Here is a 12305-nt window from a genome sequence, read left to right on the forward strand (position 1 = left end):
GCAGAAAAGTCACATCCTACGCCAGGCAGCACCCTGGTGTATTTCTTAAAGTCACACAACACTATGCAGTGCCACCAAATACGTGAAAACTGTGCATGATTTCATGAATGTGGTGCAAGCACACAATGCAAAACCAGACGTAAAAGTGAAATAAAAATGATCTGACATGATAAATGTCCCCCACAATGATTAGTCCTGATGATTACCCTAACTCCATATCCCCCAATTAATCCTGCACGCTTAGACATTTGGCACTGGAGAAGCAAATGGTGCATTATATGCCAATAGGAAATCAATGACAGGAATCATTTTTTTGAGAAATCCCTCTAACATTTATAAATGGAATTAACGGTTATGCTACAAAAATGTCAGAAATTCAAGCTTCATTTTTTCCTATATTGACCCTGTAAGACCTTTATAGGTGATATATTAAATTATAGGAAGCTGCATTTAGGGATGCAATGCCCTATACCTGTGATGACTAACCTCCGGCACCCCAGCTGTCGTAAAACTACAACTCCCAAGATGCACACTTGCTTGGCTGTTCTCAGGACTCCATAGAAATGAATAAAGAATGCTAGGAGTCGTAGTTTCACCACAGCTTGAGTGCCGGAGGTTAGACATCACTGCCCTATACAATATTATCACTTGTGCTATATATTACTACAGTCCCCCAAGCTAATTCCATCATATAAACTATGTATCTCGTTATCCCGTTGTCTGCTCTGCCCTCACTAAACAGAACCATATTTTCTCCCACGAAAAATATTATACAGTTTAAAACCAATGCCTGGATCTGAATTCTTATTCACTGAAATCTATCTGTATAGCGCCACCTCCTGTTTGGCTTTTCTCATTTCTTTGTCCTGCTCACTGAGATGGCCGCACATGCTCAGTTTCATCCTTCAACTGCCTCCTGAGCTGTCATAGGCAGAGCATGGACACGCCTCCTGAGCTGTGATAGGCAGAGCATGGTCACGCCTCCTGAGCTGTAATAGGCAGAGCATGGACACGCCCCCTGAGCTGCAGCAGAAAAGACACTCCCCTTGAGCTGTCAGCTTGATATAACTCTAGCAGAGCAATGAATGAGGAGATCTCTGGATCCATGTGAGGTACAGCGCTGGTTCAGCTTTGTTAGAATGAGGTTGTCATTTACTGTATGAAGATTTTCATTTTTTACATTAGTCATGGGAGAATCCATTTAATTGCCAAAAAAGAAAGAAAGAAATGTCATTTAATTGACCAAAAAATATTGTCCAGAATTTAATTGGCATCATAGGGAATTTGTGCAGCCGCTTCACACTTTTGGTTGAGAGCTTTTCCTCAGCGATAGCCTCCTCAGATTTATGCTTCTTCATTAAACACGGGGACAACCAGCATATCTGTGCAACACTAGCAGCAAAACACTGCAGCGTCCTTTTTATGAATGAGAATAATTCACGGATTAGGATGTTCCTGCAATTAAAAGTGGTTTTGCCACTGAAGTAAGTGGTGACACTTTTCTGACTTATTGTGGTTGCACCATTGTGGTTACGCTATGACTCCCTAATGGCTGCTCTTGCACAGTGAGACTCCCGGACACCCGCTGAGCATGGGACTACAAGTGGGTGAGAGGAGCGGTGCATGCCACAAGCTATCTGTCCCTCTGTCTCTTCTCTTGGAGACTGATTGTGGTATGTCTACCTACCGTGATGTTATGGAATATCCTTAGCACGATGCCTTAACATTTGAAGATAAGAAGACCTCTTTAATGTCAGATTTCTGAAGGCCCATGATACTTATCTTTTTAGAGTGGACATGACATTTTCCAGGTCCCTTTATCTTTTTATAAGTGCATAGAAAAGCATGATGTCTTCAGGTATCAGTTAAAGGGGTGTTCCAGGAGTTTTATACCGATGGATAGGTCATCAGTATCTGATCGGTGGGGGTCCGTCACTCTGTTTGAGAAGGCATCGGTGCTCCTGTGAGCGCTACGGCCTTCTCTCTGCTCACCAAGCACAGAGGATAGGTCATCAGTGTAAAACTCCAGGAAATACCCCTTAACCTGGTGGGGGACCACAGAGGCAAACCCCTCCATTAGACATAAGCAACAGATATCGTGGCCAAACAGCTAAGAAGAATAATGTGGCGCATCCATAATTTCTTTTTGCTGCCATGGATGTGGTCATGTGGTTCTTCTTGGCCAAGCAAGATTTAGAGGCATTTGGCATCATGTGTTTTTGACAGGTAGGTAGGTCAATTAGAAACACAGCATTTTTGGCTCAAAATAATTGGGATATGCCAGCCATAAGGTTGTGTAAGGAAGATAAATTTGTTTGTCCAACGTCCTAGTGAGCTGCACCAAATGTATTAGGCCACATTTAGCATTTTGAGCAATCTGGTGCAAATGGCAGCATTTCTGCCTACTGGGATAAGTTCATGCCCCCTATGATAGAAGGACCATCTACCGTGGCTGTGTACTTTCTCTGCCGTTATATAAATAGACAATGTCAATCCCCCCCAAAAAATAAAAGGTTGTGATGTCACCATATTGCCTGACATATGGAGTGCCTATAGTTCAGTAATATGAACCTACAGGGGCTGCTCAGACTGTACTGTGTCAATGGACCCTTCAAACTCTTCTATTAATGTCTTCAGTTTCTCCACTGCTTTCTTTTTTTGGTTAAATATTTTTTAAATTAAAACTTATCTTTATTTCAGGTCTATAAAGGAGGTGTTTCAGTAGGATGGCAAGTTAGAGTAGGTTGGGGAAAGGTACGATGAATGCTGAAAAAGTGAGGAGCCAAAGATGTTGCTGTTGCAAACTCTGCAGACACAAGTCGTGGCTGAAAGAAGTCGTTATGGTGGTCTGGGCCAGATGGAAAAGATGTCATTCATGGATTGGACACTTATAACGTCTGCAGTTTCTATGTATCTACCACAATATGGTCACTGTATGGGGGTAATACTGATCTTTGTACAGTGTGTTTTTCCCAGTGATAGTACGGTAATATTATTCAGTCGCTATTTAGTGGTATTGTTAGTGGTCATGGTGTAGCGTTATCTGGGATGGGGCTTCATTCATATGTGTTTTGCCCCCTGTTTCTCATGCTCTTAAAAACTTGGATCAACCCCTTTAGTTATCCTGTGGATCATTGAAGGTCCGACCACTGGGATCCCCAATGATCACAAGAACGGAGGTCCTGTTCCCCAATTCTGATGGAGCGGCAAGTTGTGCATAGGCACTGTGGCTCCATTTATTCTCTATATTACCGCCGGAGACTGCCAAGCACTGTACTCCCATAGAGCTGTGAATGGTGCAGCAGTGTGCATGCCCGACCTGCAGAATGGGGGAAGGAGATCCCCGTTCTCGTGATCGGTCGGGGCCCCAAAGGTCAGCTAGTTTTTAAGTTATCTCCTATCCACAGGATATAATTTAAAAACTTGGCACAAACCCTTTAACCCTTAGCTACGCATCATGTAATACACAAGCACAGGTTCATAATAATGAAAGAATGAATTGCACAATACACTAGAGTGCTCATATATGTGACATTGACTTGCTCCACTGGTTATGTAGACATACACTCAGCAGTGAGTGACCCTCGGAGATAATGTGGCGCTGCCGATAGCATATGAAGACCAGACCCGTTCATTAATAATGCGTAAGCTTAAACCATGAAAGCCTAATACATCAGATGGCAGGAAATGATTTATCAGCAAATACTCCGTGGCATACGGAGGGTTTTAGCCGCCTCCAGCTTCTGCTTCGTGTAGGCTGGAAAGACACAGCGCAATATTGGGAGCCGTAATGTGGAGATCTGGTTACAGCTACGGACGGAAGGAGCTGACGCGTTCTACAGGCGGTGGAGGGTCGCTGGGCATCTCGAGAAAGCAAGGTCAAGACGAAGCTCATGTGGGTGAACATGTGTGACCGTGTCAGGCCCCATCCTCCGTAAACACTTCATGCATTCAGCATGGAGAAGAGCGTTCCCATCCACGGCTCAGATGACAGTGATGTCAACGCTTTTTTGTAGGCGATGATGTCACCAGTGCACAACCTCAAAACTTACTGCTATGCAGTCATAGTCTGCTGGCACGCTGATGCGATGGTTGTGGCAGAGAAACAATGACCACACGAGACTATAGCAGATACATTATATATAGCCAGATAAGTCCTGTGTATACATATATATATATCAGTATCTGCATTCCTATGGGAGACCATGTATCGCCTTCACTTTCTCTACAAGACTGAACATGATTTGTAAAACGCTGTAATATCTCCTCATGACGAGCTCAGCTCTGCTGCATCTATTGTGCCGCATGAACCGTAATTGTGCTGTGTGTCCTGTACTTACTGTACTGCCGCTCTATAAAGCCGTTCCCCTCAGACAGAAACCCTGCACTCTCTGCCCCGCATGCTATATCAGTAACATCTTCCTCTGGCCAAATCTGGGGCACCTACTTTTTTGCTGTCTCCCGTGAAGGGGGCTGTGAACACATGCCAGTCCACTTGTTAGGCAGGGTTCACACCCTCCTCGCGGTCTGACATCCGAACGCATTGTAGAGAAATCGGAAGCACACTGCAGGAGACATAACCTGTGATGGAGCTCCAGGAGCCCGGGCATCATCTCAAGCTCAATGAGGCGTGTAGACGTCCTAGGAATACAGGACACGCTCATAGGATCAGGAGTCTCCTGGCAAGATAGGGTTAATACCACACATATGTAGAGCTGCACCGCGCCTGTGTTACATAATAGATCGTAACAGCAAACCTATCCTATATACTTACTTCTATATGTACAGTACTATATATATACACCTATATTAGCATATATACTATTCTATATGCACTATACTATATATATATACTACACCAATATATTAGCCTATATACTATCATATATATTATTCTATATGTACATACTATATATCCTATATACATCCTACATATACTATTCTATATATACTATCCTTTATATACTATCCTATATATTCTATCCTCTATATCACTATACTTTATAAACACTATATATACACACTATCCTATATATACATTATATATTCCTATCCCATATATGCACTACTTATGTGATATCCTATATATACACTACAATATGTATACTCTCCTATATGCTTTAAATTATATATATCATACAGACACTACCCTATATACTATATATATCATACAGACACTACCCTATATACTATATATATATATATATCATACATACACTATCCTATAAATATTATTATCATACATACACTATCCTATATACCAGGGGTAGGCACCTCCGGCACTCCAGCTGTTGTGAAACTACAACTCCCAGCATGCATAATTGCTCTGGCCCTTCTCAGAACTCCCACAGAAATAAATGGAGCATGCTGGGAGTTGTAGTTCACAACATCTGGAGTGCCGAGGTTGCGGATCCCTGCTATATACTATACATATCATACATACACAAACTAATTATACTATCTAATCATACATACCTATCCGACATACATCATACATACACTAATATTATACTATATCTCATACATACACTATATTAACATATATCACATACACTATTCTATATACCTATATATATCATACATAACTATCCTATATACTATCTTATAGATAATATATATATATCAATCATACACTATCAGGCCTATTGCACACGGCCGTTTGTTTTCCCCGTTTACTGGCCGTTTTTTGCATTCCGTATACGGTCGCGTATACGGAACCATTCATTTCAATGGGTCCGCAAAAAAAAACGGAATGTACTCCGTATGCATTCCGTTCCGTATTTCCGTTTTTCCGTTCCGTTTTAACATAGAACATGTCCTATTATTGCCCGCAAATCACAGTCCGTGGCTCCATTCAAGTCAATGGATCCGCAAAAAAAAACGGAACACATACGGAAATGCATCCGTATGTCTTCCGTTTCCGTTCCGTTTTTTCCTGAACCATCTATTGAAAATGTTATGGCCAGCCCAATTTTATCTATGTAATTACTGTATACTGTATATGCCATACGGAAAACGGAACGGAAAAACGGAACGGAAAAACGGAACATAAACGAGAAAACAACGGAAACAAAAAACGGAACAGCGGATTCCATGAAAAAACGGACCGCAAAACACTGAAAAAGGCCATACGGTCGGTGCAATAGGCCTCATATATACTATATATATCATACATACACTATCCTATATACTATCCTATATACATATCATACATACACTATATTATATAGCATACATACACTATTCTATATACTATATATATCATACTATACACTCCTACATACTATATATATCATACATACACTATCCTATATACTATCCTATATACATATCATACATACACTATATTATATAGCATACATACACTATTCTATATACTATATATATCATACATACACTCCTACATACTATATATATCATACATACACTATCCTATATACTATCCTATACGTATATATCATACATACACTATCCTATATACATAATATCATACATACACTATCCTATATACTATATATATCATACATACACTCCTACATACTAATATTATCATACATACACTATCCTATATACTATCCTATATACATATATATCATACATACACTATCCTATATACTATATATATCATACATACACATATACTATATATATATATATCATGCACTATCCTATACTATCCTATATACTATATATATATCATGCACTATCCTATATACTATATATATCATGCACTATCCTATATACTATCCTATATACTATATATATCATGCACTATCCTATATACTATCCTATATACTATATATATATCATGCACTATCCTGTATACTATCCTATACTATATATATATCATGCACTATACTGTATACTATCCTATATACTATAATATATATAATGCACTATCCTATACTATTCTATAATATATATATCATGCACTATCCTATATACTATCCTATATACTATATATATATCATGCACTATCCTATACTACCTATACTATATCATGCCTATATACCTATATATATATCATGCACTATCCTGTATACCTTGTAAAGATCCAGTGATTTATCACATCTGTCTGACGGCTAATGATTACTTCCAGTAGACATGACAAGACCCTGCCCGCAGAGCTTACAATCCTAGCACCTGTATATAAGACTATAGAACACCTGTCACTCCCGAATACAACTGCTGCTATGGCTCCTTGTAATGCCAAAGAGGTTCTGCAGCAGCCAGCCCGTCCCGGCTGTAAGTTTCCCCTTACCTTCAGGGTTGGCACTGATGAAGACCCGGACGCTCTTCCCTGTTGGCACAAGGTGTGCGGGCATTGCAGAGAGGTGCCCGGAGAAGGCTGCTCTCCTAATGGCAGAGTCCCGGGGGCACGGTGCCCGGCTGTTCGCTCCAGACGGCCACATGGCACCGGCTTTACACAGACATGCCAGCCGGCAGAAATGAAGTAGGCGAGGCACTGCTGGGCAACTTCTTACCCGCCGGCACCCACATCCAAATGCTTCATCGCCTAGAGGAGGGCCATGGCAACTACTGTAATGACAGCCGGTGACAGTGAAGGGTTAAGTCCAGGGATGCCGGCATCACCCGTGCGCCCGGTGCTGAGGGATGTGGAGCCCGGGCTGCTGCTGCGGGGAGCATGTGACTGGGAGAGGAGGGGCCCGGGACGGCCAGCAGGACACCCCGTCACTGCCGGATCCCAGCTGCTCACGGGTGTCGTTTAGTGTCTCCACAAACGAATAGACTTTCCATATGATAAGGAGGGAGTTGTCCAGATCTGTCAGAGTCCAGTCACAGACCGTATTGATGGGTCCCTATGGCCGTAAAACATGCGGGCAGCAAACCGTGTGCTCTCCGCATCCGTACTTCCTCAATGCTCCACAAAAAGGATAGAGCGTGTCCTATTCTTGTCCGCAATTGCATTTCTATCATAGGGCTGGCGACTTTCACATCTGCGTTTTTCCTTTTCCGGTATTGAGATCCGTCATAGGCTCTCAATACCAGAGAAAAAAACGCTTCAGTTTTGTCCCTATTCATTGTCAATGTGGACAGAACGGAATGCACCAGAATGAATTCCGTTCCGTTTGGTTGCGCTCCCATGCCGCAAGTAGTGTTTTTGAGTTTGTCATGGGATACTGATCAAGACGGATCCGGCATGACACACAATGTGAGCCAATGGTGAAAGAAAATGGATCCGTCTCCCATTAACTTACAATGGATTTAGAGATCCGTCTTGTCTATGTTAGAGATAATACAACCGGATCTGTTCACAACGGATGCAGACGGTTGTATTATAAGTAACGGAAGCGTTTTTGTTGAACCCTGCCGGATGTAAAAGTAGCCTAAATCAGCCCTAAAGCCGAGAAAACAGTATCAGTTGTCAGTTGGGTGCAATCCCAAGAAATGGGTGCAATCCCTCTGGGTGCAATCACCCGCGATGCTAGGGAGGCTCGTCCCCGCCGGCCATTGGCTGCTCCCCCCTGACACCGGATGTTTTCTTCCGTGTACAGGGAGAAGCAGCATCGGCGGTGCGGGGACCAGGAGCGCCACGGGGAGCAGGGTAAGTATATTCCCACAGAGGAGCCCGGGACGTGGGGGGGCTGTTGTAGATACTGGATTACCCCATTAAATGGGTTGTGTCACTTCACCAAATGGTATTTATCATGTAGAGCAGGCATGCTCAACCTGCGGCCCTTCAGCTGTTGCAAAACTACAACTCCCAGCATGCCCGAACAGCCTACAGCTATTAGCCTACAGCAGGGCATTGTGGGAGTTGTAGTTTTACAACAGCTGGAGGGCCGCAGGTTGAGCATGCGTGATGTAGAAGAGAAAGCTAATACAAGGCACCTACTAATGTATTGTGATTGTCCATATTGCTTCCTTTGCTGGCTTCAGTTATTTATCCATCACATTATACACTGCTCGTATCCAGTAGAGAAGCCAGCACTATTTCCTATAATGTGCAAGCACGACCACCTTTACTGGATTTCTGGGCGGTCATAACCATGGAAATGAGCAGTGTATACTGCATGTACTGCATACATATTAGGATATCCTCAGACATCATCCACAACTCCCTCCTCCGTCAGGCAAAATTCCATCAGTTCTTCTCCCTCAGCCCAAACTCCCTCCTACCTCAGCCAAAAATCCCTCCACCTAACTCAAAATTCCCTTGTCCCTCAGTGGTCAGTCAAAAAATACCTCCTCCATCAGCCCTCAGCCCAAACTCCATCAGCCGTCAGGTGTCAGCTCTCAGTCGTCAGGGGTCAGACATCAGTTGTCATCCCTCAGCCTAAACTCCATCAGCCGTCAGGGGTCAGACATCAGGTGTCAGCCCTCAGCCAAAACTCCATCAGCCCTCAGGGGTCAGACATCAGGTGTCAGCCCTCAGCCAAAACTCTATCAGCCATCTGCAATAGAGCAAGGGACCGTGGTACGGCTGGACTCCTGGATCCTGGCTCACTTGCAATAAAATGAGGGTAGTGATAGTAGGAGTAATAGAGGAATTTGCAGCAGAAATTGAGATCCAGACTTTTGGTGAAGTTCAAACTTGTCTCTACTGAGGGTAACTTTATCCAAGCAAGATACAGCTTTAGTCTTAGGTCCCAGCAGGTATTGGCAATGGTTGGCAGGAATTTATCTTCTGCTCTATCAACCTGGAGCTTGCAGGAAAGGACGTCTGCTTTGCAGCTCTATACTGTGGCAGGAATTTGGCTTCTGCACTTTCTATCTTCTGCTGTATGGGGACTGACTAGCTGAGGAGGAATATGGCTTCTCCTGGGTCTCTGGACTTTACTGACAGTTATCTTCTCAGGGTATGCTTTCTTCCTGTAACTGGAGGTTGTCTGCTGTTTCATCCAGCTGAGGCTGCAGGGCTCAGGTTGGAGATGATGACCAATGTCTCAGCCGAGACAAGATCCTGGTTTGGCGGAAAAAAGAAGAAAGAAGCTCAAAGTACCAAACTAGTAATTAGAAAAATACAAATTTTTATTATTAAGTTCATGATAAAAAAGCACACATATAATGGATGCCAAGGACAGGGTAAAGGGAACGGGGAAGGAAAGAAGCGCCACCCTGGAAGAACACACTGATCACAAAAAAATATATATGAAAAATAGTAAATTGAAGGTATTGTTGTAAACATGAGGAACACACAACTATGTGTGGTACAATGACCAACTCATGAATACAGTATGAGAAATTGATATATATGAAGAGGGTGAGTGAAGATCAAAGAAAGTAGCCCACCATGGCTATAATGCACAAAATACAAAGGGCATTGGCTGTACAAAGGTGCACCGACGATATACCAATGGACAGACAGTTACAAGCCAAGTGAGGGGTCTCAACATCGGCAGCATAAAACCATGGCGGGGAGACTATGATCTAAAACTCACCAAGAGAGGACCAGATGTGAACAGAAAACCAGGATGGTGCTACCCCAACGCGCGTTTCGGCGTGCCTTCGTCAGGGTGGCGCTTCTTTCCTTCCCCGTTCCCTTTACCCTGTCCTTGGCATCCATTATATGTGTGCTTTTTTATCATGAACTTAATAATAAAAATTTGTATTTTTCTAATTACTAGTTTGGTACTTTGAGCTTCTTTCTTCTTTTTCCGCCATTACACTCGGAGCTTGTACCGAGTTACCCTCTTTCAGGTACCCCCTAACATCTATACGATACATATGTAGGCACTGTCCCTGTTATTCACGTTGGGGGTCACCTGGGGTCGTTTTTTCTTTTCTTTTCTTTTTTCTGAAGATCCTGGTTTGGTTCCCTATATCTGGGAGCTCCTAACACGCACACCCTACCCCTAGAAGGGGGTGGGCTACACTCTCTCTAACTTCCTTCTCTCCCCATGCTGCATGATATGGGCGCAGCCCACTCTGCTCACAGAGGGTGAGCTAAGCTGGAATGAACTATTCCAGCTTAGACGTACTAAACTGACTTAAGTCCTTACCTAGAACATTGCTGGTGAACATGGAAATTACAGCAATATACACTTAACATGGTTTATAATGCACAGTTGTGAGGATATAATGTAAAATTACATCAGATGACAAGGTTAATGCTCTTAGGAAATTGTAGTGGGGTAAAAGAGTTTAGTAACACAACTCTGGGGTGTTACACATCCGCCATCAGACATCATGCGCCGGGCGTCTTCAGCCAAAACTCCATTAGCAGTCAGTTTCTCTCTGAAATTCTGAGGAGAATGGGTCGTTCCAGACATTGTTCAGAAGAACAGCGTACCTTGATTAAAAAGTTGATTGGAGAAACATATAAAGAAGTGCAGAAAATGATAGGCTGCTCAGCTAAAGTGATCGCAATGCTTTAAATGGCAACCAAAACCTGAAAGATGTGGAAGAAAGCAAAAAACTACTATTCGATATGGATAGAAGAATAGCCAAAATGGCAAGGACTCAGCCAACAATCAGCTCCAGGAAGATCAAAGAAGGTCTAAAGTTACCTGTGAGTACTGTTACAATTAGAAGACGCCTATGTGAAGCCAAGCTATCTGCAAGAAGCCCCCGCAGAGTCCCACTGTTGAAAATAGACATGTGCTGAAGAGGTTACAATTTGCCAAAGAGCACATTGACGGCCTAAAGAGACATTTTCTGGACTAATGAAGTAAGATTGTGCTTTTTGGGTCCAGTGGCCGGAGACAGTTTGTCAGACGACCCCCAAACACTGAATTCAAGTCACAGTACACGGCGAAGACAGAGAAGCATGGTGGCGCAAGCATCATAATATGGGGATGTTTCTCATACTACGGTGTTGGGCCTATTTATCACATACCAGGGATCATGGATCAGTTTGAATACATCAGAATACTTGAAGAGGTCATGCTGCCTTATGCTGAAGAGGAAATGCCCTTGAAATGGGTGTTCCAACAAGACAACGACCCCAAACACACCAGTAAATGTGCAACATTATCACGACCGGCGTGCCGATCACATACGTGACGTAAAGGGAGGGAAAAGGGAAGGCCCTGTCCAAGGGAGAGGGAAAGATGGTGACCCCTAACTCACCTTGAGGCTGGCACCTGACTGCCCTGACGTCCCTAGACGGGTTCCTCACCCGTACGCCGATCACGTTCCTAAACCCTGGCTTTCCCTAAGATGACCCCTACGTAGTGAATAGGGCGGTGGGAACACTAGTCCGCACCACTAACACTAAAGGGAAACACTAGGGAGAGGACAGACAATACTGACAAAACATATAGTCCCAGGTGGGCGACAACATCCAACCAACAGGGATCCGGAGGGTAATGCTCTGGTACGACAACCAGGGATAACAGGAA

The sequence above is a fragment of the Bufo gargarizans genome, unplaced genomic scaffold (assembly GCF_014858855.1).
Source record: "Bufo gargarizans isolate SCDJY-AF-19 unplaced genomic scaffold, ASM1485885v1 original_scaffold_842_pilon, whole genome shotgun sequence".
NCBI classification, from domain to species: Eukaryota; Metazoa; Chordata; class Amphibia; order Anura; family Bufonidae; genus Bufo; species Bufo gargarizans.